This window comes from Narcine bancroftii, chromosome 1, assembly GCF_036971445.1.
Source record: "Narcine bancroftii isolate sNarBan1 chromosome 1, sNarBan1.hap1, whole genome shotgun sequence".
Classification (NCBI taxonomy): Eukaryota; Metazoa; Chordata; class Chondrichthyes; order Torpediniformes; family Narcinidae; genus Narcine; species Narcine bancroftii.
Genome location: NC_091469.1, coordinates 281,885,415 through 281,909,641, shown reverse-complemented (window position 1 = coordinate 281,909,641; position 24,227 = coordinate 281,885,415). Strand labels below are relative to the sequence as shown.

The 24,227-nt window shown below is 40.1% G+C and overlaps 1 pseudogene; it reads right to left on the bottom strand.

The window, feature by feature from the left end:
* Positions 1 to 417: 417 nt before the first annotated feature.
* The window catches only part of LOC138745068 (zinc finger protein 585A-like), a 36,260-nt pseudogene continuing 12,450 nt past the window's right edge, over positions 418 to 24,227 (bottom strand).

Genomic DNA, 24,227 nt, shown 5'->3' with positions numbered 1-24,227 from the left:
CCGCAGAGCCCACCTCACTGACAAAAGACAAAGGAGGAAAAACCCAACACCCAACCAACCAATTTTCCCCTGCAAACGCGACTGCCTGTGCCGCATCGGACTTGTCAGCCACAAACGAGCCTGCAGCTCTCGTGGACATTTACCCATCCATAAATCTTCATCTGCGAAGCCAAGCCAAAGAAGAAAGTTATACAATGATTGCATTGGACAAACAATCTCTATACAAGTCCGTCAATGTGTGGTTCCTCTATCATAATATTGAAATCCTATTCCCATTTTTGTTTCCATTGAAAAAGCCCAGGTTTCAAAGTTGCTCTTTGCAACAAGACACATTGCAGAAGAAAATTTCTGTACAGTCCCTCATCTCCTAAGAGTCTCCACTTCACTCCAAGGGAGAAATAATCTCTCTGATCCAAGTTTATCTCGGAAAAATATTTTTATTTGAAAATAGCAAAAAAGTGTATTTCTAGATATTCCATATTTATCCCTTAATTGAGTGAAGGATATTAACTGACCCTGTTCATAAAATCTTCATGAGCTGTTTTCACACCGCAGGGGAGTGGTGACCCTACTTTGTCCCAGTAAAATTCATGGGAATTCAGGACCTCTCAGACCTTTCAAACTGCGGTTCAAATTTCCGGGAATGTTCCTTCACTGGCAATTTGGGGAGGGGCCCCACCTCCAACCAATGACCCATTATGCATGTTCACCCTCGCCTGTCTTGCTCCCTCTCTCCCCCTCTGGCCACCCATCGACCATGCGTCCTCCCTCCCACACCCCTCCCCTTGTTTTGGCGCATCACGATGGCAGTACTATGCAGGATGAATGACCAACTTTATTTCCCATCATGCCTCACGCATCCGAACCTGATATGGGCCCGCTGGTGCGTCAGCAGGTCAGAGGTCTGGTTGAAGCCTTTCCCACACTCAGAGCAGGTGAATGGCTTCTCCCCGGTGTGGACCAACTGGTGCTTCCGCAGGTTGGAGGTGTTGGTGAAGCCCTTGCCGCACTCTGGGCAGATGAAGGGCTTCTCCCCGGTGTGGACCCGCTGGTGTATCTCAAGCCTGGACCTGTTGATGAAGCCCTTTCTGCACTCAGGGCATGTGAAGGGTCTCTCCCCGGTGTGGATCCGCTGGTGGATCAGCAGGTTGGAGGAGTGGATGAAACCTTTGCCGCACTCTGGGCAGGTGAATGGCCTCTCCCCGGTGTGGATCCGCTGGTGTATCTCAAGCCTAGACCTGTTGATGAAGCCCTTGCTGCACTCAGGGCATGTGAAGGGTCTCTCCCCGGTGTGGATCCGCTGGTGGATCAGCAGGTTGGAGGTGTTAGTGAAGCCCTTGCTACATTCGGGGCAGGTAAAGGGCTTCTCCCCGGAGTGGACCCGCTGGTGTATGTCAAGGCTGGACCTGTTGGTGAAGCTCTTGCCACACTCATAGCAAGTGAATGGCCTCTCCCCAGTGTGGACCCGGTGGTGCCTCCATAGGTTGAAGGTGTTGGCGAAGCCCTTGCCGCACTCGGGGCAGGTGTACGGCCACTCCCCAGTGTGGACCAACTGATGCCTCCGCAGCATAGAAGGCCGGATGAAGCCCTTGCCGCACTCAAGACAGGTGTAGGGTCTTTCCCCAGTGTGCACTCGCTGGTGTATCTCAAGGCTGTACCTGTTGGTGTAGCCCTTGCCGCACTCAGAGCAGGTGAACGGCCTCTCCCCAGTGTGGACCCACTGGTGCCTCCGTAGGCTGGTGATGTTGGTAAAGCCCTTGCTGCAGGTGGAGCAGGTGAAGGGTCTCTCCGCAGTGTGGACCCGCTGGTGTAATAGCAGGCTGGAGGACTGGGTGAAGCCCTTGCCGCACTCTGAGCAGGTGAATGGCCTCTCCCCGGTATGGACCCGCTGGTGTATCTCAAGGCTGGACCTGTTGGTGAAGCCCTTGCCGCACTCAGAGCAGGTGAACGGCCTCTCCGGAGTGTGGCCCCGCTGGTGCCTCCGTAGGCTGGTGATGTTGGTAAAGCCCTTGCTGCAGGTGGAGCAGGTGAAGGGTCTCTCCTCGGTGTGGAGCCATTGGTGTCTCGTTAACTCACTCGACCGTTTAAAGTTCTTCCCGCAGTCAGAGCACTGAAACCGGTTCATCGTTGTGAGGCCCAGAGGGTGTGACCAAGAGGATAAATCAATGCAGTCCTGAGCTCAGCCCGATGGAGGTCCCGGAGAGCTAGGCCGCGGGTTAAATCAAAACCGAGGCTGGGACTGGGTCCGAGGAGTGGAGTCCTCCCGCCGGGCGTTGCAAACCTCAGATCCACGGGAGCTCCCGTTCCAAGACCCGGTGCTGCGCGCTGCTCCCAGACTTTCGGCGCTCAATCGCCTTCGGTCCCCAACAACAGACCCGCTCGAAGTGAAAGTGGCGGAGGCCGGTCGTCTCTTCGCGCATGCGCGCCATGCACGCAAGGCCGTCCCCACACGCATGCAGACGCCGTCTCCGCGCATGCGTATCATGGAGCGAGGAGGAGGAGATGAGGGTCGGTTCTCTGCAGGAACCGGCGAGGATAGTGGGGGATTTCTAGCCCGTTCTCCCCGTCTGTATCCGGGGCCACAGACTCGCCCTGGGGCCTCTCCCCGTCCGACGAGACGGGGACGTCGCCCTGGGGCCTTTCCCGGCCTGGGGGAATGGGGGGGCATCTCACTAACAAACGGGACGGGGACCTCACCCTGGGACTTCTCCATGCCTGGCGGGACTGGGGTTCTCTCTGGGACCTCTCCCTTCCTAGCAGGGGGATAGGGGCCTCGCCCTGCCGTCCATGCGGGAGAGGGATGGGGCCTTGCCTCGCCCGGTGGGACAGGGATGGGGTCTGGGTGCCCCAGTCAATATGTGGAAAATTAAAATCTCCTGCTATAATAATAATGTGTTTCCTGCAGCTGTCTGCTACCTCTACACATTTGCTCTTCCAATTCTCATTGACTATTGGGCAGTCTATAATACAATCCCAGTAGATGAACCCTCTGGTCTGTCCTGCCTAATCACAGCTGTGATAGTTTCCCTTATGAGCAATACCACATCCCCTTTCAACCCCACCCCCCATTCTATCGAGCTGCCAGTCCTGCCTCTCCAACCAAGAATCACTTTTTTAAAATTTAAATTTAGACTGTTTAATATCAGATTTTTCTCTCAGTCTCCCCATTTTCCACACTGTTATATCAAGTTCACAGAAGTCTGCATGAGCTGCAGGTTGGAAACTGAAAAAAGATCTAGTGTGCAGTTCTGATAGATTGTTGCACCATCAGCAATGCCATCTTTCTGAAGAACCAAGTCCTCTGGCACTCTCCTGGGTGAAAGCACTGGGGTCTTTGGCATTGTGACAAAATCCTCAATTGACACAAACAATAATGATCGTCCAAAGATCACATTTCCCTGTCTAGGTGCTTGCTGCTGAGATTCCTCAGTTTTATCATTAAGAAGACCAACTTAGGCTGGAAAGAGAACAGGGACAATGTATGAAGGGAGAGGAGATAGATGGTCATTTAATCAAGAAAGACTTGTTTCTAAAGGACTTCTCCATCCATAACACTAAAGAGTTTGTCCTGAGAAGCCTTTTAGAAACTTCATTCTTGATTTAAATGACCATCTTTCTCCTTGCTGGAAGGTTTGCTGGGGAGGTGAACCAGTGTGCCAGAGCAGATCGTGGACTGGAGGAAGGAAAAGGTGATGTGAAAATTACATGTACTGTTAGAAGTCAATAGGTCTCAGGTGCAAGGAGTATTGTTGGAAAAACAGAAGCACTTAGAACGTGAATTAGCACATGGAATTATGATGTAGCCATTCGATTTGAAACATCCCAGCGGTGTAAATTGGGTGGCATGTACTCCTGGGCCATAAATTGGGTGGCATGTACTCCTGGGCCATAAATTGGGTGGCATGTACTCCTGGGCCATAAATTGGGTGGCATTTACTCCTGGGCCATAAATTGGGTGGCATGGACTCTTGGGCCAAAGTGCCCTATTACTAAGCATCTGAACTCTCAACTTCAAGGGATCTTAACTTGAGGAAAATATTTCAAACCTCCATACAATGGAGAAGGCATCATGACACACAGCTGAATAGTGTGGGAATGGGATTCCACTGCTTCAAGCATTGCCCCATTCACAGCCAGGACAAATTGAACATGTGCACTGCCCATGTGAGGTTTTAATCATCAGTTGGCCAACCTGCTGTATGGATGAATATTTCTGGGATGAGAGAGCCATTGGTGCAGATTGTTGATGGGGAATCAGTTGTCCATCCCAACTAGAAAATTATCTAGTCACTGATTTACAATCCGGTTGGAAATGCTGTTTGTACCAATGAATACTTTTAAGTGTTTAGATAGTGGGAATCTCTAAGGATTTCAGTGTGCTAATCACACACTAGAGAGTTCATGAGGATGTTCACCTGCTCCCAGAGCAGGAAGTGGTTCATTCACTCAACCACCCTCTTGAGACACCAACAAATTCTCACAGAGGAGAAGCCATGCACCTGCCTGGAATGTGGGAAGGAATTCACACAGTCATCCAGTCTGATAAGGCATTGGGAAGTTCACGCTGGGGTGAGGCCTTTCACTTGCTCTGAGTGCAGGAGGGGATTCACTCAAATGTCTATCCTCATACATCTGCTCCAAATCCCATAAACTTATCTTCTACCTTGGCACCACTTTACTGGATTAACTCCACATTTCTCGATTCCTCCAATATCATAAACATCTACTGATCTCCGAATTGACATGGTTAAAGGACCCATCCAGGTTGCATACTGCTGGAGACCAGCTCATGGGAACCAGGTATTGGATTCAAGGGTTCAGAGGGCAAGAAGGGCTCCAAAATTGCCTTGAGTGCTACAGGCATCCAGATTAAATTGGAGGTGTGGATCTGGAGCTCGGGTTAAGATGGTTTGAACAGGAGTCTGAGGCTTCAAAGGCTGTGGAAATGCTGGAGACAAATCCATGGACACACAGAGTTGAAGTGTATCCTGTAAGTTACATTTTTAATGTATTTTTACATGTAAAAAGGAATCTTTGTTTCATATTCAATGACTGAGCTCCTCATAGCCCTCTTGGTTCAATCCTGAAAATTCCCCACTCTATGGAAAGGAATTTCTGCTCATCTCTGCCAACAGTTGTTTTGTGGAAACCTTGGAGATACCCAGTTAACAGAAAAAAATGTACATTGCATCCACTTAATGAACCCCATGAGGATATTGCACATTTTTATTACTCTCATGAGCAACAGTGGTTATCTGTGTAATTTGGGGAACAACATTTCCAGCCCAGGAGTGAATTTGAATGTTCTCTAATTCCAAGTACAATCTTGGGTGATGAAACCTCCAACCAATGGTCCAGGTGTGGTCTCCATTGGGCTCTGTTTAATTGGAGTGTGAAGTCTCTGTTGCTTTGGTCAAACCATCTTGCAGTAAATGACAACATCCAGTTCCCTTCCAAAGTATGAAATCTCAACATCAACATAGGCTGATTCAAGTACTGTAGTTGAACAGGAGTTTAGGATTTAGATGTTATGGTGACATTGCACAAGACATTGATGAGGCCAAATTTGGAGTATTGTGTGCAGTTTTGGTCACTGAATTACAGGAATGATATCAATAAGATAGAGGAGGCATGGCGTGATGCCATAGGGAGAAGACATGGAAAACACTTGGCAGAATTAATTAGTACCCGACTTTTTTAAAAACAAATTTAAATTTAAAAACTTCTTAGAGGTTTCAGAAGATGGCTACAAAGAAATCCAGAACTCAAACTACAAAAAAAATTGTCAGCAAGTGAAGTTACCTAGCTGGAAGAACCAGCCCCTACCTTTAAGACTCAGCCTCCGATTTTAGTTCCTCTTCAGCACTGACCGATGAAGGCCTCACGAGTGAGAATCCAGACTCCAGTGCCACCTTCTCGGGGAGCTGGGGAAGATGGCGATGGAGCACGGAAAAAAATTATGGAGATCGGTATGGAGACAAAGTGCATGCGCAAAACTTTGCGCTTGCGCATGACGATAGTGATAGAATCAGAGCCTGTGGATCCAATTTTGACAATAGTCGTGGGTCAGACAAGGGCTAAACAAAAAGCCTGTTCGGTTTCAGCCCTTAGCAACATCAACAGAGGAAGAAGAAAGTTTTTCACAACAGTCACAAGTAGAGGGAGGAGATCAATATACTCAAGGTAAAATGGGTACATATGATGTTACCCCAAAACCTCGACCCACAGATTTTTGATAAAATTTTTGAAAACATGAACTTAATTAGTCAGAAAATGGATGCAAATTTTGCTGAAGTGAAAGCTGATTTTATCAATCAGTTGGGAGTTATTAAAGAAGAAATGACTATTGAAAACAGATATGACAAAATGTAATAAATCTGTTGACAAAATTAAAATTAAAGTTCAAAAATTTGAGGAAGATTTCCAGGAATGTCATATGGAGGTGGAAGAATGTAAAGATACAGTTAATAAGATAGAAGATTATTTTACAGCATGGCAAGTTCAGAAGAAGGATATATTGCAGAAAGTTGATATGTTGGAAAATCAGAGTAGAAGAAATAAAGTAAAAATTGTTGGTTTGCCTGAAGATTAAACCAGAGAATTTTTTTCAAAATTGGCTGCCTGAAATTCTGGGACCAGAGAATTTTCCAAATAGTTTGGAGCTCGGTAGAGCACATAAAGCTCTAAGGAAAAAAACATATCTGGGACAACCGCCACACTTGATCTTGATTAAGTGTTAACATTATCAAGATAGGGAAATAATTCTAAGAATGGCAGTTCAAAAAGTGAGAGAACAACTAAGTCCTTTAGTGATTCAGAACAATTGAGTATTCTTTTATGCGGACTTGAGTAATGAAATTGTTTAAAGAAGAAAAGAATTTAATCCAACAAAATCAGTTTTGTGGAATAAGGGATATAAATTTGCTTTTTGTTGTCTAGCAGTCCTTAAAAGTTTTTTTATGAACAATATCAAGGTGAATATTTTGCCAATGAGTCTGAAGCTTTGGAATTTGTCAATTAGTTGCCCAATATTAAGCAGAATGGAATTATGTATCTCAACATGAAGGGGATCAAGGAAAATCGGAAGGAGGGATTCCATCTGGAGGACAGCCGACTGAAGCTCAAGTTGAAATTGATGATGATCAAGTTAATAGAGATCTTGAAGAAGCTAATCATACTTGAATAAATGAAGTTTAATTCTGTCTGGGGGAGGCGGTTTCTCTTTTCTTATGATTTCCTCTTCTGAGTCCTTGTGCCACTTGTGGCAAGGGCCACTTCTCATTATTAAGGGAGATCTTCTTTTCTTCTTTGGCTTGGCTTCGCGGACGAAGATTTATGGAGGGGGTAAAAAGTCCACGTCAGCTGCAGGCTCGTTTGTGGCTGACCAGTCCGATGCGGGACAGGCAGACACGATTGCAGCGGTTGCAAGGGAAAATTGGTTGGTTGGGGTTGGGTGTTGGGTTTTTCCTCCTTTGCCTTTTGTCAGTGAGGTGGGCTCTGCGGTCTTCTTCAAAGGAGGCTGCTGCCCGCCAAACTGTGAGGCGCCAAGATGCACGGTTTGAGGCGTTATCAGCCCACTGGCGGTGGTCAATGTGGCAGGCACCAAGAGATTTCTTTAGGCAGTCCTTGTACCTTTTCTTTGGTGCACCTCTGTCACGGTGGCCAGTGGAGAGCTCGCCATATAATACGATCTTGGGAAGGCGATGGTCCTCCATTCTGGAGACGTGACCCATCCAGCGCAGCTGGATCTTCAGCAGCGTGGACTCGATGCTGTCGACCTCTGCCATCTCGAGTACCTCGACGTTAGGGGTGTGAGCGCTCCAATGGATGTTGAGGATGGAGCGGAGACAACGCTGGTGGAAGCGTTCTAGGAGCCGTAGGTGGTGCCGGTAGAGGACCCATGATTCGGAGCCGAACAGGAGTGTGGGTATGACAACGGCTCTGTATACGCTTATCTTTGTGAGGTTTTTCAGTTGGTTGTTTTTCCAGACTCTTTTGTGTAGTCTTCCAAAGGCGCTATTTGCCTTGGCGAGTCTGTTGTCTATCTCATTGTCGATCCTTGCATCTGATGAAATGGTTTTTTTTTCTTTTTTTATTATTTTGGGGTTTCTTACTTTGTGTCTCGGAGATGGCATGTTTTGAAAATTGGCTGTGGAGCTGGGATGACCTGGGGTGGAGAAGAGACTTTTATATTTTCTAAAATTAAAACATGGCAATACAAAGTTTGAATTATGTAATGTTAAATGTGAATGGGCTCAATAATCAAATTAAAAGGAAGAGTGTTTTAGCTCATATTAAAAATTTAAAAGTAGATGTTGCTTTTTTACAAGAAATTCATTTGCCAGAGAAAGAACATCAAAAGTTGAAAAGGGAATGGGTTGTAGAGGTTATAGCTTCGTCCTTTAATTTTAAACGCGAGGAGTAGCCATTTTAATTCACAGGAATTTGCCATTTAAATTGCAATCAAGAACTATTAATCCTTTTGATAGATTTGTATTAGTAAATTGTCAAATTTATTCAGAATCTTGGATTTTTATGAAGATTTAAACTCCTAATATGGATGATGAAAATTTTATTCAAGATGCCTTTTTTAATTTGGTACAAGGAGATGGAAATATAATAATTGGTGGAGATTTTAATTGTTATTTAGATCCAATTCTAGATAATTCTCAAAAATCTTGAGTTAAAATGAAAATGGCTAAAAGATTATTGATATTAATGGAAGAGTTAAATTTGGTGGATATTTGGAGAAAATTGAATCCAAGAGAGAGGGATGATTCATTTTATTCTTATCGGCTATATTCTTATTTTAGAATTTTTTTTTCCAATTTCGGCTCATTTACAAGGGAGGATTGAATATGCACAATGTAAACCTAGAATTGTATCAGATCTTTCACCATTATTGATGTCATGTTTTAAATAGAATTTAAACAGATTATAGATGGAGATTTAATTCATCATTATTAAGAAATGTAGAGTTTTATAATTTTATAAGAAATCAAATATAGATATATTTAGAAGCAAATGTCAATTTAGTTGATAATAAATTTGTTTTATGGGATGCATTAAAAGCTTATTTGAGAGGTCAAATAATAAGTTATTTGACTAAGATTAAGAAAAATTATCTTAAGGAAGTAGATAAATTAGAGAAAGAAATTATGATTTTGGAAAAAAATTTACAAAAAATCTATCTGGAAAGAAAAGGTTAGAATTGATAAATAAAAATGAATTATAATTCAATTCAGACTTATAGGACTGATAAATTAATTGACAGAACTAAACAAGAATAATATGAGTTGAGGGAATGGGAACATAAGGGTTTGGCTTGCCAATTGAAAACACAGAAAGGAACAAGGATTATTAATGCTGTTAAAAAGAATTCAAAAATTACATAAACCACAGGATATAAATTATTCTTTTAGAGAGTATTATACCAAATTATATTAATCTAATTTATTGAATAATGAAGAAGAGATTAATGATTTTTTTTACAAAAGCGTCAATTACCATCTTTGAATTGCCAAGCTTGGAAAGATTTAGATTCCTTGTTTACGTTGAAAGAAGTTCAAGCTTGAAATAAAGCTTTAAATTCTAAGCAAAATGGGAAATCTCCTGCAGAAGATGGATTTATGTCTGAATTTTATAAAAATTGAAAGATTTATTGATGCCTTTATTAATGGAAGTATTAAAACAAGCGACTGTAACTTGTTCTTTGCCTGAATCTTCTTCAAATGCTGTAATAACAGTAATACCTAAGAAAGATAAAGATTTATTAAAACCTGAATCTTATAGACCTATATCGTTATTAAATGTTGATTATAAAATTGATGCTAAAGTTTTGGCTAATAGAGTAAATGAATATCTACCTGAGTTGGTTCATTTAGATCAATCTGGATTTATTAAGAAAAGATACCTTGCTGATAATGCAGCTAAATTAATTAGTTTAATACACAGTTCTCAAAGACAATTGGATCCGGCATTAGTTTTATCATAGATGAAGAAAAGGCTTTTGATAGGTTAGAATGGAATTATTTATTTAAAGTTTTACAAAATTTCAATTTGGGCCAAAATTAAAGCTTTATATTGGAACCCTATGGCTAAAATAGTTATTAATGGACAACTTTCTCCTTCTTTTCAATTGACACGATCGGCTAGGCAAGGTTGCCCTTTATCTTCTGCATTGTTTGTTTTAGCAATTGAAGAGTTGGCACAATTAATAAGACAAGATGCTGGAATAAAAGAATTAAAGTGAATAAAGAGGAATATAAAATTAGTTTGTTTGTGGATGATATATTGATTTATATAACAGATCCTGAAAATTCTTTAGTTTCATTATATAAAAATTTACAAGATTATGGAGAAATATTTGATTATAAAATTAATTGGGATTAAAGTGAAGTTATGCCATTAGTAGAAGGAGATTATGATCATTGTAATGAGTAGCTCAATTTAGGTGGACAAATAATCCGATTAAATATTTGGGAATTAGAACTGATAAAAATTTAGAGAATTTGTATAGGTTAAATTATGTTCCATTATGTAATAAAATTAAAGATGATTTAAATAGATGGAATGATTTACCCTTTACTTTAATAGGAAGAGTGAATTGTAGCAAAATGAATATTTTTCCAAGGATTCAATATGTTTTTCAATCTATACCTTGTTCACTTAACCCCTCCCCCCCCCCCAAATTTTTTTAAAACTTTAATTTAATTGTAAGAAAGTTTTTAAGGAAAGGGAAAATAAATAGGGTGTCTTTGGAGAAATTAACTTGGAAATTTGAATTATGTGGTTTACAACTTACTCATTTTCAGAATTATTTAAAGCTGCACAATTGAAATTTATCAATGCAATGTTTGATATGAATAAATCTTCTATTTGAGCCAATATAGAGTCAGATAAAATTGATGAGAGTTTTATTGCTGAATTTCTTTATAAGTGGAACTCAAAATTGTTAGCTGGAATAGATCCACCAATTTTGAAACATTTAATTGAAATATGGAATAAAATTGATTATCAGATAGGTGGGAAAGGAATGATCTCAGCGAAAATGCCTTTATATCATAATAAACTTTTTCCCTTTATTGTCAACAATCAGTTTTTTAAAATATAGGATCAAATGGGGATTTAAAAAGTTGAAGATTGTTTTGAAGCAGGAAAGTTTTTGTCATTTAATCGAATGAAGAAGAAATTTAAGTTCCTGATAATACTTTATTTTTGTTATTATCAGGTTTAAAAATTTTTGTGGATAAATTAGGGCATAGTTTAAAATTACCTAGGTAATCTTCTTAAAATTATTACTTACTAAGGAAGATTAAAGGAAATTTATTTCTGAGATGTATGTTATTACAAAACAAAATGCCAAAACTGAATCTTCATAAATCAAGAATGAAATGGGAACTTGATCTGAATAGAAAGATAGATGAAAGTGTTTGGACAAATTTGTGTAAAGATAGTATGACAAAGGTTACAATATAGATTGATGCAATATAATTTTTTTACATCAATTGTATTTAAACTCCTCAAAAATTAAATAAATTTGAATTAAGGGTTTTGAATTTATGTTTTAAGTGTGGACAAGAAATAGGTACTTTTTTTCATTCAACTTGGACTTGTTCTGTGGTTAAGAATTTTTGGTTATAAGTTAAATTGTTTTTGGAGCAAGTATTAAAAGTAAATTTACCATTTGATCCAATATTATTTTTATTAAGGGACATTAAGTTGATCACTTTAGGGTTGAGATTGACTTTGTACCAAATTGAATTTTTATGTTTGGCTTTGACTGTTTCTAAAAGGTGTTCGGCTCATATATGGAAATCTGATTTGGTTTTAGGAATGCAGATTTGGCATTTTAAATTGATATCTTGTATTCCTTTAGAAAAGATAACGTAAAATTTAAGGGACAAGTATCATTTTTTTGTAAGTTTGTAAAAACATTTGGTAAAAATATTTGATCTCCCAATCTGCTCCAGTGGATGTCAGTTTCCACAGCTAAAAAGTTGATTATTGTTGTTCTTAGTGATGACCTCCTTCTTTCTTTCTTTGTAGGTGGATAACGGAGGAGGGAGGGTGTTATTGGGGTGGATGAGGGAGGTTGGGGGGGGTTTCATTTAATTATATAATGTTTGTATGGATATATTATAAGTAATGGCATATTACTTAAAATTGTAAATAAAATGTTCAAACAAATAAGAAAGAGAGAGTGCAGAGATTGACTAGGATGTTGCCCGGATGCAAGGAACTGAGTTACAGGGAAAGGTTAAACAGATTAGGACTTTATTCCCTGGAGTGTAGAAGAATGAGGGGAGATTTGATGGAAGTATTAAAAAAATTTAAGTGTAGATAGAATAAATGCATCAGGCTTTTTCCACTGAGGTTGGGTGAGACAAGGATATGGACTAAGGGGGATATGGATTAAGTGGCCTAAGTTGCAGACCTCAAAGGGGTCCTGTTGAGAGCAAATTGTGCCCCACAGTTCAGGTAGGCTGAGGGAAGGGTTTGGAGTCAGCATCGGGTACTTCAGTAACCAGAGTCAGAAGCTCTCAACTCTGAACTCTCCCTTTGGGCAGAGCTCCTGATGCCCGAGTTCCAACTCTGAACCCTCTTCTGTCCCCTCGGCCTACCACACATACACACCAGAGTGTACGGTAGTAGGCCAAGGGGATGATTTGGAGATGGGCATTGGGAGCTCCCGGCTCTGGTGACCGGAGCCGGGAGCTCCCAATGCTCAACTCCGAACTCTCCCATTGGCATACACCAGTGATCCCAATGCCCGAGCCCCAACTTCAAAACCTCCCCTGTTCCCTCGGCCTACCACACGCACACCGGAGTGTACGGTAGTAAGCTGAGGGGAGGGTTCAGAGTTGGCCTTGGCAGCTGTAGGCCAACTGCAAGGGGAGTCATATTTAAGCCTAAATGTGTATGTGGCTGTTTGAAGAAGAGAGATATTTATTTACAATTATTGTTCCACTAATTCTAACAATTTATTAACACTTCAGAAGTCATGCAGTCCATGACTAGCCCCTTTTTAGAGGATTGTAATAGCTAAGGGACCATGTGGTTCACAAGTTAAAGAAGCAGAAGCAGTTTAGAAATGTTTGACCTTAGTTACATGTTTGTTAGACGCCAATAAAATTTGGTGGTCACTTGGGTACGTTTCTAACACAAGGCCTCGGTCTATAAAACTCTCCGTACTCCCACTATCTACTAAACAATTTACAGTGGACCCTTTAATCTTAATACTAACGGTCACGTCCGATAAATCGTTGGACTCGCCTGATTCAATCGCAGTGAATCGCACGTTCTCCGTTCTGGTAGTAATCTGCATCTTGGTCATAGTAGGGGCCAGTGGGGCTGCTGCTGCTATGTGCTGCCCTTGATCACTCGTGTATCTCTCCCTGTGAGGGGCTAATGTCCAGTTCTGAGTACTCCTCTAGTTCCCTCCTAGAGTCTTCCAGAGCCTGCCTCTTCAAGCCTAACCATCCCCTTTTCCAGCAACCTTTGTCTTATTTATGTCGATCTGACACCGGCTAGAATTCTGTCCCTTACCAGGTCATCCGCATACTTTTGGGCTGATACTGCTTTAAAAGTACAAGCCCTTGCTAAATCTTTCATCATGAGTATGAAGTCTCTAACAGATTCTCCTGCCTGCCTGCAATCATAAGCTGATGCCTGGAGTGCAGCTCACTGTGCCCTCTATTACTGTGTCTCTGCGGAGTGTTCATCGCTTCTTGATACGACTTAGCGTCCTGTATTAATGAGTACAGGCGATCCCCCAGCTGAGCTAACAGTAGCATCAGCATTTCCTCCTCTGACGTTCCCTTCACCCTCGCGTAAATTAAAAAGCATCTCTGCCATCGGCTGAAGTGCATGCTCACTCCGGGGGTTCTGGGATTCAGCTCTATCCTGTCGGGCCCCAGTACCTGGCTGAACCTCAGCCTGTGGTTCGGTAGCTGGTGGAGGGGGGGGGTACGTCCTGGTCCTGATCCCCTCTCCCACATGGTCACCCGGTTCATTGGGAACACAGACCTTCTCTGGGGAATCGGGGACAGTTGGGGGTGGATCTGGGATAGTAGTCCATCCCCATAGACCTGCCGGTAAATCACAATTGGTAGGGCAACATTCCTCACGCCTTCCACCCGCGCTTGGTGTGACGCTTGGTCATACACCAGGAACCCCATGGGCTGCATGGCCGGTCCTGGTTCTGGCGGGTTAGTTAACAGGCATGGCTCTTCGCCGCTCATTACCTGCTCCAGGATGCTTCTGCCCCTTCCGTAGTCCACCACGTCCACTGGGTGGGTCCCTCTCTCTCTCTCTTGATCCTGATCTTGCAGCTCTCCATCCGATCCGTTTCTGGCTGCATGTGTGCGGGGCCCATCTCTGTTCCTGGGTCCCTGAGTCAGGACTCGGCTGAGTTGAGGGCTGGTGGGGGATCCATTCTGGATATATATTAGCTTATTAAATTGATGGCGACTAGCATCAAATCACACGAAGCAGAGTGCAGGTAAAACGCTAGTTTTAATAGGCTAATATATACAGCTAGGTCTTGAGGTCTTGCCTCTGTGCAAGCCGAGGCCAGAATGAGGGGGGATGGGTCTCCACCAGTTTATATATGCAAGGTCACCAGGTGGCTAGTGGTGTAATAACATACCACCACAGACTGGACAGAGGAATGTATAGAAAGTACACTTTTCCATCCAATACAAGTTGGTGTATCATTACCATAATTATTTGGCAACTGTTTAAAGCTGTAAAAATGTATGGGACAGTAGCTATGTGAGAAATTTTCAATTCTTCCTATGGTGGCAAATATTTTTGTTCAAAATCTTTTTTTGCCAGTTGTCAGCATAATCAAGAATTATCTAACTAAAACAACTGTAGATCATGTTATTATTCAAAATAGCTTAATTAAAAGGTAGAAAACAATAATCGGGCCTGGACATATTTTCATAAAATTAGATTGTTGGAATTTACTGTATTTGATGGCATATAAAAACCCACGGACATGCGAGACCCTCTCTTCCCCCCTCCCTCCCCCAATTTCGTCAGGGAATCTTAAGAATGTTTTTTAGTGCATTTATGGGTAAGCATTTGTTATTGAAATATGTATAGCAGAAAAAAACATTGAGAAAACATACAACTAGACAACTAGAACAAGAAAATCCTTTTTGATAATACTGCTGTAATTTAAAAAAAACAATATCAGCTTAGCTGTAGCAGAAAACATTTTATAAAAACAAACTGCAGTCTGGGCCCCTGCCTGCACTCTCCCAGCGGCCCGCTATCAGTCCCCTCGCTGGTCCTGTCGCCCGCTCTCGGTCCCCACAGTGGACCCGCGCTCTACTGACAGCCCGCCGTGGGTCCTCGCACATGATACCACTGCCCCGCTCTCTCCAGGTGAGGGGAAAAAGCAAGCAGATGAGTTGTCCATGCAATTACTTTTAGGTTAAATCATATTAAAGTGTTTTTTTTGTTGCTAAAATTAATGTCTGAAACAGGTAATATATAGCAGCGTAATTAGAAATACATATGAAATTATTGCAGTGTGTTCTGGTACCTCCAGTGTATCAAAATGGCAGTTTACACAAACACACACTTGCAGACTTCAAAAGTGAAGTTTTCTGGAATCAATTCATGGGCCAAGACGACAACTTTTAAGTCTTGACAGTGGCACAAACAGAGCTTGTGTGTAAACTTTGCTCATTCTTGGATGGTCTAATTAACGAGGTACATTACCAATGTGGTGGTGCTGGGGCAAGACCTACATCATCCTTCAAAACAAGCGTTGTCTAATGGAGAGCAGTAGAACGATTAACAATCCATATATTTTATAGTTTTGGTTTATAACTCCATCTCCACTTGTGAACAAATTGTTGTTATTTGCAGAAAAGTTTAGGGATATTTTCCCATCATGAAAGTTCAAAACAATGTTAATCTTCATAAAACATTATTAGATGTTCTCCAAAATGATTCAACTCTTCTTTTACCCAATAGCTTTTCTGCTGAACTAATCTGTACGCCTATGCTGAACAACACATTTTCTTCAGACCTTCTTTCAGTCAGTGTCCTGTCTATGCAATAACAAGACGTGGCAAGATGGTGTAGGGTGAAGATGTGGGAACTTATCTCTCCTCAACTGGAAAGTTTAAAGCCCATATGAAAATATTGGTTATGATATGAGAAGAAAGGTGGTGAAGAAAGGAAGAGTTCAACAATCAAAAAAACTACATTTTAAACCTTTGGAAGAATCAGAAAAGGTTGGGCCGACTAAAGACTTGGAACCTCGTTCTCAATTACAGATGAATCCGAAGCCCCAGTGATCTTCTTCAGTAAGGTTGAACGTGGTGGCAACGTCCCTGGTGTCACTCTATGAGCAGCGCGACGTGCACGATATTGCTGCTCTGAGCGTGCTGAATAGCGTGGCTGAGCACGGGTCGGTGGGGGGGATGCAAAGCATCACTAGCAGCTGCGTCTTTCACACAGCTAGCTGGAGACGCGTCAGGAGCATCCTACCAGCGTAGTTCAGTCACTGCCGGGACCAGGCAGCAGTGCGCATGTGCGAGATTCTAGAAAGAGTGAGGGCTGCGTGGGCCACTGCCCAGTGTCGGGCTGAGGAAATGAGCTCCACTTGGGGTAGTTTGCAGCCCCGCAGCCAACCCAGGGAGACTAAAATTTTACAGGAAGTGGTGAAAGAGGAACTGCCATATTTAGAAAAAGTGGATACCCAACTTTTAATGGCAACAGCTAAAGTCGGAGGTACCCCTACTGCATTAAAGTTACTTTTACCTTATAAGACACCTAGTACAATAAGCCCTACCCATGCCTGCGTCTGATATGATGGTAATGTTAGAAACAATAACTAAGCAGAATGATAGTATGATGCATCATATGACTACTAGTTTTCACAATGTTGATCAGCAACTTATTGATATTAGACTTAAAATTACAGATATGTCTGGTGAGATTGCTACAATGAAGGTGGATGTCAATAAATGTTTGACAGTGGACATGGTTGAAAATAAAATTAAGAATGTAGAAGACAGAGTGGATCAAGTTGAAGAGGCGGTAGGAGGATGGCAAATTGAGAAGAAGAGTTTTATACAGAAGATGGACGTTTTGGAAAATCAAAGTCGACACAATGATATAAAAATAGTAGGGTACCAGAGGGTTTTGAGGGGACAAATCTTATAAAGTTTTTTAAAGAGTGGATTGTTGAAACTTTTGGTCCAGAGTATTTTCCAGAAGGATTGGAGTTGAAAAGAGGTCATTGTGCATTGTAATGGAGGATTGAGACCATGCTTTTGCTTCTGCAAGGCTGAGTATCAGTACCCTACTTTGAGAAGAATGTAAGAATCAGCAGGCATAAGCTAAATTCCACCATGGGGCCCAGAGATACAGTTATCTGACAAAAAGACATCTGGTACCAAGAATATTTAATCTTCCTGCTTGTTAGCCAGTTGCTGAACTTTGAGATTGATGGGATTGTTGATCGCAGACTGTCAGGAGAGACCTTGAAGCTAAGTAAATTCAAAGTGATAAGCTAGAAAGTTGTGGTATTTGATAGAAGCCTAGGTGTGCTCGGTTATTTTTTTTTGCACAGGGAATAGGTGCTTGAATAAGCAGTATTTGGGTAATATAAGCTGTGGTCCTGCTGCTGAAGTTTCAGACTCTCTGAGGGGTGGAAACGTTTCTCAGCAAGAAGAACTTATAGAGTCCAACGAACGTCCCAGTCGGGGGAGGTGGAGAAGCTGCTACCAGCGCCCCAACAACCTACTACAAGTGTGCGGTTGTTGCCTCGCTTTGGCAGTTGGGACCAGTCCAGGCATTGATAAGTATAATTGGGAATGGCTTGCATACTGTAGTTTGAAATTAGCTTTAGATTTAGTAATAAAGATTTGTATAAACTGAAGTGCTCTCGGCGTGTGTCTCTGTTTCCTTTCGGTAGCTCAAACACTGCGACCAATCTAAAACGAGCAAAGTGAGAGGTACAAGTTTACCAGAACATGCATTAAGGAAAAAACTGTTGCCGGGGGCACCACCTTGTCCAATTTTGGTGAGATGTCGGAGATATGACCGAGAAATGATTTTACATGCAGCAGTTTTACTAGCATACATGCAGGATTCTTTGACTGTACAGAATGGTAAGGGTTTTTTTATGCCGATTTGAGTCAGGTGGTAGTTATGAGACGGAAAGAGTTTAATCCTGCTAAAGCGGTTTTAGGAAGAAAGGGTATAGGTCCACTTTTTAAATTATTTTATGGGCAATATCAATCTCAGTTCTTTGAAAATCTTCAGGCTGCATTAATTTTTGCTCTTTGCCAGATTCTAAGTTGATACAAGATTTTTTCTCCAAGCTGCTGGTGACGCTGAATAAAGCTGGAAATGGGAAAGCTGCAAAAAAGTTGGAAGTTAAACAAATGATGGTTTTGCAAGAAGAAATACCGGAAACATCTAATACTAGAAGGGGAAGTTTCTATTAGTCCAGTTAGGGAGAAGATGGGGACCCAGCCAAATCTGAAGTCATTTGCCACTGTTGGTATTAACTGCACCCGGTTAATAAGGGGAGTTACTGCTTTGCAGATTTTTTTGGGAGGGGGGGGAGATAGGGGCTGGGTTTGGTTTTTTTTTTCTTTTTTTCAGTTATTTTTAGTTGTTAAGGGGGTTTCTTTTTCAGAGCTAATTGTAAATTTGGGTGCCATTTTGTAAGATTTAATGAATACTTTAAATTTTGCAACTTTCAATGTTAGAGGATTAAATCATGCGATAAAATGGGAACGTGTTTTGGATTATATTTAAAAAATTAAAGTAGATATTGCACTTTTACAAGAAACACATTTGACAGAAAAATAACTTTTTAGGACATGTGATTGCATCTTCATATTTGTCTAAATCTAGAGGAATGGCAATATTGGTAAATAAATTTTTTTGTTTACTTTGGATTCTTTTTCTGCCAATGCTGGGAGAGTTTTAGTAGTTAATTGTAAGATTTTTTTGGAGTGTTGGACATTAATGAATGTATATGCACCAAATGAAGATGATGAAGCTTTTATATCTGACGTATTTTTAAATTTAAATCAGTCAAATGAGAATGTTTTAGTACGAGGAGATTTTAATTGTTGTTTGGATCCTTTGTTAGACAAATCTCCAAAAATTGTAAAAAGATTAAAAATGGCAAAAAGGTTGCTTGAGATGATGAAAGATTTGAATTTGGTGGAAATATGGAGGAAATTAAATCTAACTGAAAAGGATTTTTTTTTAATTCATCCCAGCATAATTCTTTTTCTAGAATAGATTTACTTTTGGTTTCTGCGCAGTTACAAGGGAGATTTAATTATGCAGAGTATAAAAGATTATTGTCGGATGCTGAAATAATTGAAACTTTATATCGTTGGAGGTTTAATGAGATGTTATTGAGGAGACTGGAATTTGTTAAATTTTTAAGAGATCAAATAAGTTTTTATTTGCAGACGAATGGAGATTCAATGCAAAATAAATTTATTTTATGGGATGCATTAAAAGCTTATTTGGAAGACAAAATTATTAATTATACTGCAAATATTAAGAAACAATATCTTTCAGAAAGTTTAATTTTGGAAAAGGAAATTGAAATTTTGGAGAAAAATTTCAGAGGAAATGATAAATTACAATTATCTAAATTGAAATTATGTTATAATAATCTACAAACATATAGATATAAAAATAATATTACGATCTAAACATTATTATGAATTGGGGTAAAGAGCTCATAAAATTTTAGCATGGCAAATTAAAACTGAACAAGTATCAAGGACAATTAATGCTGTTAGGAAAAATGGTGGAATTACTTATAAATGGAAGGAAATAAATGAGGAATTTTAAAATTTTATAGAAATTTGTATACATCAGATGGTAGTCAAGGGGAAGAACAAATTGATTATTTTATTTTCCAGATTGGACTTTTTGATTTTAAATGAGTTAGATATAAAGAATTTAGATGCTGGATTTATTGATTTAGAGTTGAGGGAAGCTTTGTATTTGATGCCTAATGGGAAATCTCCTGGAGAAGATGGATTTACAACAGAGTTTTTAATGATTTATTATTTCCATTATATAAGGATGTATTAAAACAAGCAACAGAAATGGGTGTATTCTCAGAATCTTTTTTAAGAGCATTGATTACAGTTATACCAAAGAAAAATAGGGAACCTTTGAAAGTGGCTTCATATAGGCCAATATCATTATTGAATGTTGATTATAAAATCGTGGCTAAAGTCTTAGCTAATATATTGGCTAATTATTTATCAAAGTTGGTGCATATTGATCAAGTAGGATTTGTTACAGGTAGATACTCAGCAGATAATATAGTTAAATTAATTTCATTAATCAATGTAGCAAAACAGCAATTGAATCAACCAGTGGTAATATCTTGAGATGCAGAGAAAGCGTTTGACTGAGTTGAGTGTACATTTTTGTTTAAAGTATTAGAAAGATTTAATTTTGGTCCATTATTTAGAAGTTGGATTAAAGCTTTATATGCTGGACCTACAACAAGAGTAATGATGAATGGTCAGATTTCAGATTCTTTTAATTTATCTCATTCAACAAGACAGGGTTGTCCTCTTTCCCCTGCGTTGTTTGCCTTGGTAATAGAACCTTTGCCTCAAGCTGTTCGACAGAATTTGAATATTGAAGGGATAACTGTGAAAGGAAGTGAATATAAAATTAGTTTGTTTGCGGATGATGTTCTGATTTATTTAACAAATCCAAAAAGTTCATTGAAGTTATTACAAGATTTGTTAAATCAATATGGTAAGTTATCAGGCTATAAAGTTAATTGGGAAAAGAGTGAGATTTTACCAATAGCTGATGAGGATTATTCAGATTGTAAGCAACTTGTAACTAAGTCTAGATGAACTACTAAAATTAAATATTTAGGAGTAATTGTAAATACCATGTATCAAGATTTATATAATTTAAATTATATACCATTATTAAATAAGATTAAAATTGATTTAATTAAGAGGAAAAATGTACCATTGACTTTAATTGGAAGGGTTAATTGTACAAAGATGAACTTGTACCTTCGTGTTCAATACCTTTTTCAATCAATACTGTGTTTATTACCAAAAAAAAATTTAAGGAAATAAATAAAGCAATTTGGTTATTTTTATGGAAAGATGAATTGTCAAGAGTTTCTATTCAAAACTTAACCTGGTGTTATGAGTTAGGAGGTTTGCAGTTACCTAACTTTCAAAATTATTATGAAGCAGCACAGTTGAAGTTTCTTAATAGATTGTTTAATATAGTACAACCTCCGAGATGGGCAAAGATAGAGATGGATCAGATTTCTGAAAATAATATTACTGGTTTTATTTACAAATGGAATCCTATATTATTACAAACATTTGAATTACCTGTTTTAAGACATATAATGAATATTTGGTATAATCGAAACCTTTTTCTTTAAATAATCCTCATTTTAAGGATTGGCGGATTAGAGGATTAGTTTGTATATTGGCAAATTTTGAGACAAGGAAGTTTTGTTTTATTTCTCTTTAACTTTATTAATATTAACCTTTTCCATCTTTTCCTGTAACAACCTATGCATATCAGAAATAAAACCTTTTTCAACTTGATCAATTAATAACTCTAATTTCATTTGACCTGGCAAAATTAATTAAGAGAGGTATGGTATTTTGCCAAATTCTTTTTGTTTATTATCAGCTTCGTAATTTTTTGAAGAAAAATTATGGGCAGGGATTAATCTTGTCAGGTCAAACGAAATTAAAGTTATTAATTGGGGATCAAGTTGCAAAAGGTTTTATTTCTGATATGTATAGGTTGTTACAGGAAAAGATGGAAAAGGTTAATATTAATAAAGTTAAAGAGAAATGGGAAAATGATTTAGGTATTGTTTTGACATGGGAAGAATGGTCTAAAATATGTGTAGATTACTAAGTTGATTAATGTTAGGTATAATATGGTTAATTATAATTTTTTGTATCAATTATTTTTGACCCCTGAAAAATTGAAGAAATTTGGATTTATTTAGCAGATTTGTGTTTTAGGTGTAGGAAGCAGAAAAGTACTTTTATATATTCAGTTTGGTCATATGAGAAGGTTAAATATTTTTGGGAGAAAATTATAAAATTTTTGATAGATTTGTTCAAAACAGGATTTGCAATTGGATCCGTTGATGTGTTTAATGGGTTATATTAATTTACCTTTTATAGAATCACAAATCACTAAACCGCATTTAACTTTTTTAAGACTAGGATTAGCAGTTGGAAGAAAACGTATTGCTGTAACATGGAAAAATTATATATAATTGAGTTTGCAAAGATGGCATAATGAAATACAATCGTGTCTATATTTAGCAAAAGTAACATATAATTTACAAAATAATTTCTCTTTTTTTACTGATTTGTGGAATTTATATTTAGAGCCTATGTTATTAGAAATTAAATGAATGGCACGCCAAACATAAAGCATTTAATATAATTTTCTTTTAAGCTCTGAAGGGGGAGGGGTTGTTTTTTCCCCCTTTTTTCAGGTTTTTTTAGTTTAGTGGGGGAATGGGGATAGGGTTGTAGTTAATAGTTTATTTGTATTGTATTGGTAGAGGATTATTGTATGTAATTTGCAAAATTTAAAATAAAGTTTTCAAAAAAGAACAGGCAACACTGTAGCCTGACAGCCTTGAACATAGGATCTCCCCCACTATTCATGCACCTCACTCCAAACTGGACCCCAGTAGCCACCAAAAGCAGGAGGTACAGCCCATGGGACAGAGATTTCATTAGAGCAGAAGTCTACAGACTCCTGCAGGAGGGTGTTATAGAGAAGAGCTCCAGTCCCTGGAGAGCACAAGTTGTTATAGTGAAGTCAGGGGAGAAGCAGTTGATTACTGTGGTGGTTGATTACTGTCAGATGATCAACAAGTTTACACAGCTGGATGCCTACCCACTACCACGTACTGCGGACATGGTAAACAGCATTGCGCAGTATAATGTGTTCTCCACTATAAACAGCAAGGCAACGTATCATCAGTTGCCCATTAGGGAGAGAGAGACCGCATATACGCACTGTTCGAGGCAGATGGCAGGCTGTATCAGTTTCTCCGTCTCCCCTTCGGCATCACCAATGGGGTGTCCCTGTTCCAATGGGAAATGGATTGCATAGTAGATGAGTATCAACTCCAGGCTGTGTTCCCATACCTTGACCATGTTACAATTTGTGGCCACTCGGAAGCTGACCATGACATTAACCTTAAATGTTTTTTTCAGGCAGCAGAGGAACCCAACCTAACGTATAATAGGGACAAGTGCGTCTTTAGCAGTAGGAAACTGGCCTTACTGGGATATGTGGTACAGAACAGGTAAATCAGCCCAGACCCTGCCCGCATGCACACGCTCCTAGACCTCCCAGTCCCACACACACAGAAAACCTTAAAAGAGATGTTTGGGACTTTTTCCATATTATGCACAGTGGGTCTCCAACTATGCCGACAGGGCTCACCCACTCATAAAAGCCTCAGCTTTCCCTCTCTGCCCCACAGCTATCACAGTTATTAGGGACCTGACTGGAAAAGCAACCCTGCAATCCATAGATGAGACGATCCCGTTCCCAGTGGAGACGGATGCCTCTGATGTAGCGCTAGCTGCCACACTGAACCAGGAGGGGCGACTAGTAGCCTTTTTCTCGTGAACCCTACAGGGGTCAGAGGTAAGACTCTTGGCCATGGAGAAGGAGGCTCAAGCCATTGTGGAAGCAGTAAGGCACTGGAGACATCTGGCATGTAAACCCTTCACCCTCGTCACAGACCAAAGATCCATGGTTTTTATGTTCAACAACCAGAACAGGGGAAAGATTAAAAAAAAAATGATAAAATCTTGCGCTGGAGGAAAGAATTGTTTACCTATAATTATGACATTCTATACAGTCCCGGGAGGCTCAATGAGCCCCCAGATGTGCTGCCCATGGACAACTGTGCAGCTCTCAACCACATGTCCCAACTGCAGAACTTACGCAATGAGCTGGGCCACCCAGGAGTCGCTAGACTGTTCTACATTTTAAGGACTCAAAATCTCCCATTCTCAGTAGAGGAAGTAAGGACAGTAAACAAGGGCTTGTGGCGGCACATCACTAGGCAGCTGAACCGGCCCCACTTGTAATCCATGCGGTGGGGCAGCCAGCCAAAATGGCACCATTGGGGGGGGGGGGGAGGTTTTCAACTTCTCAGCACAGGT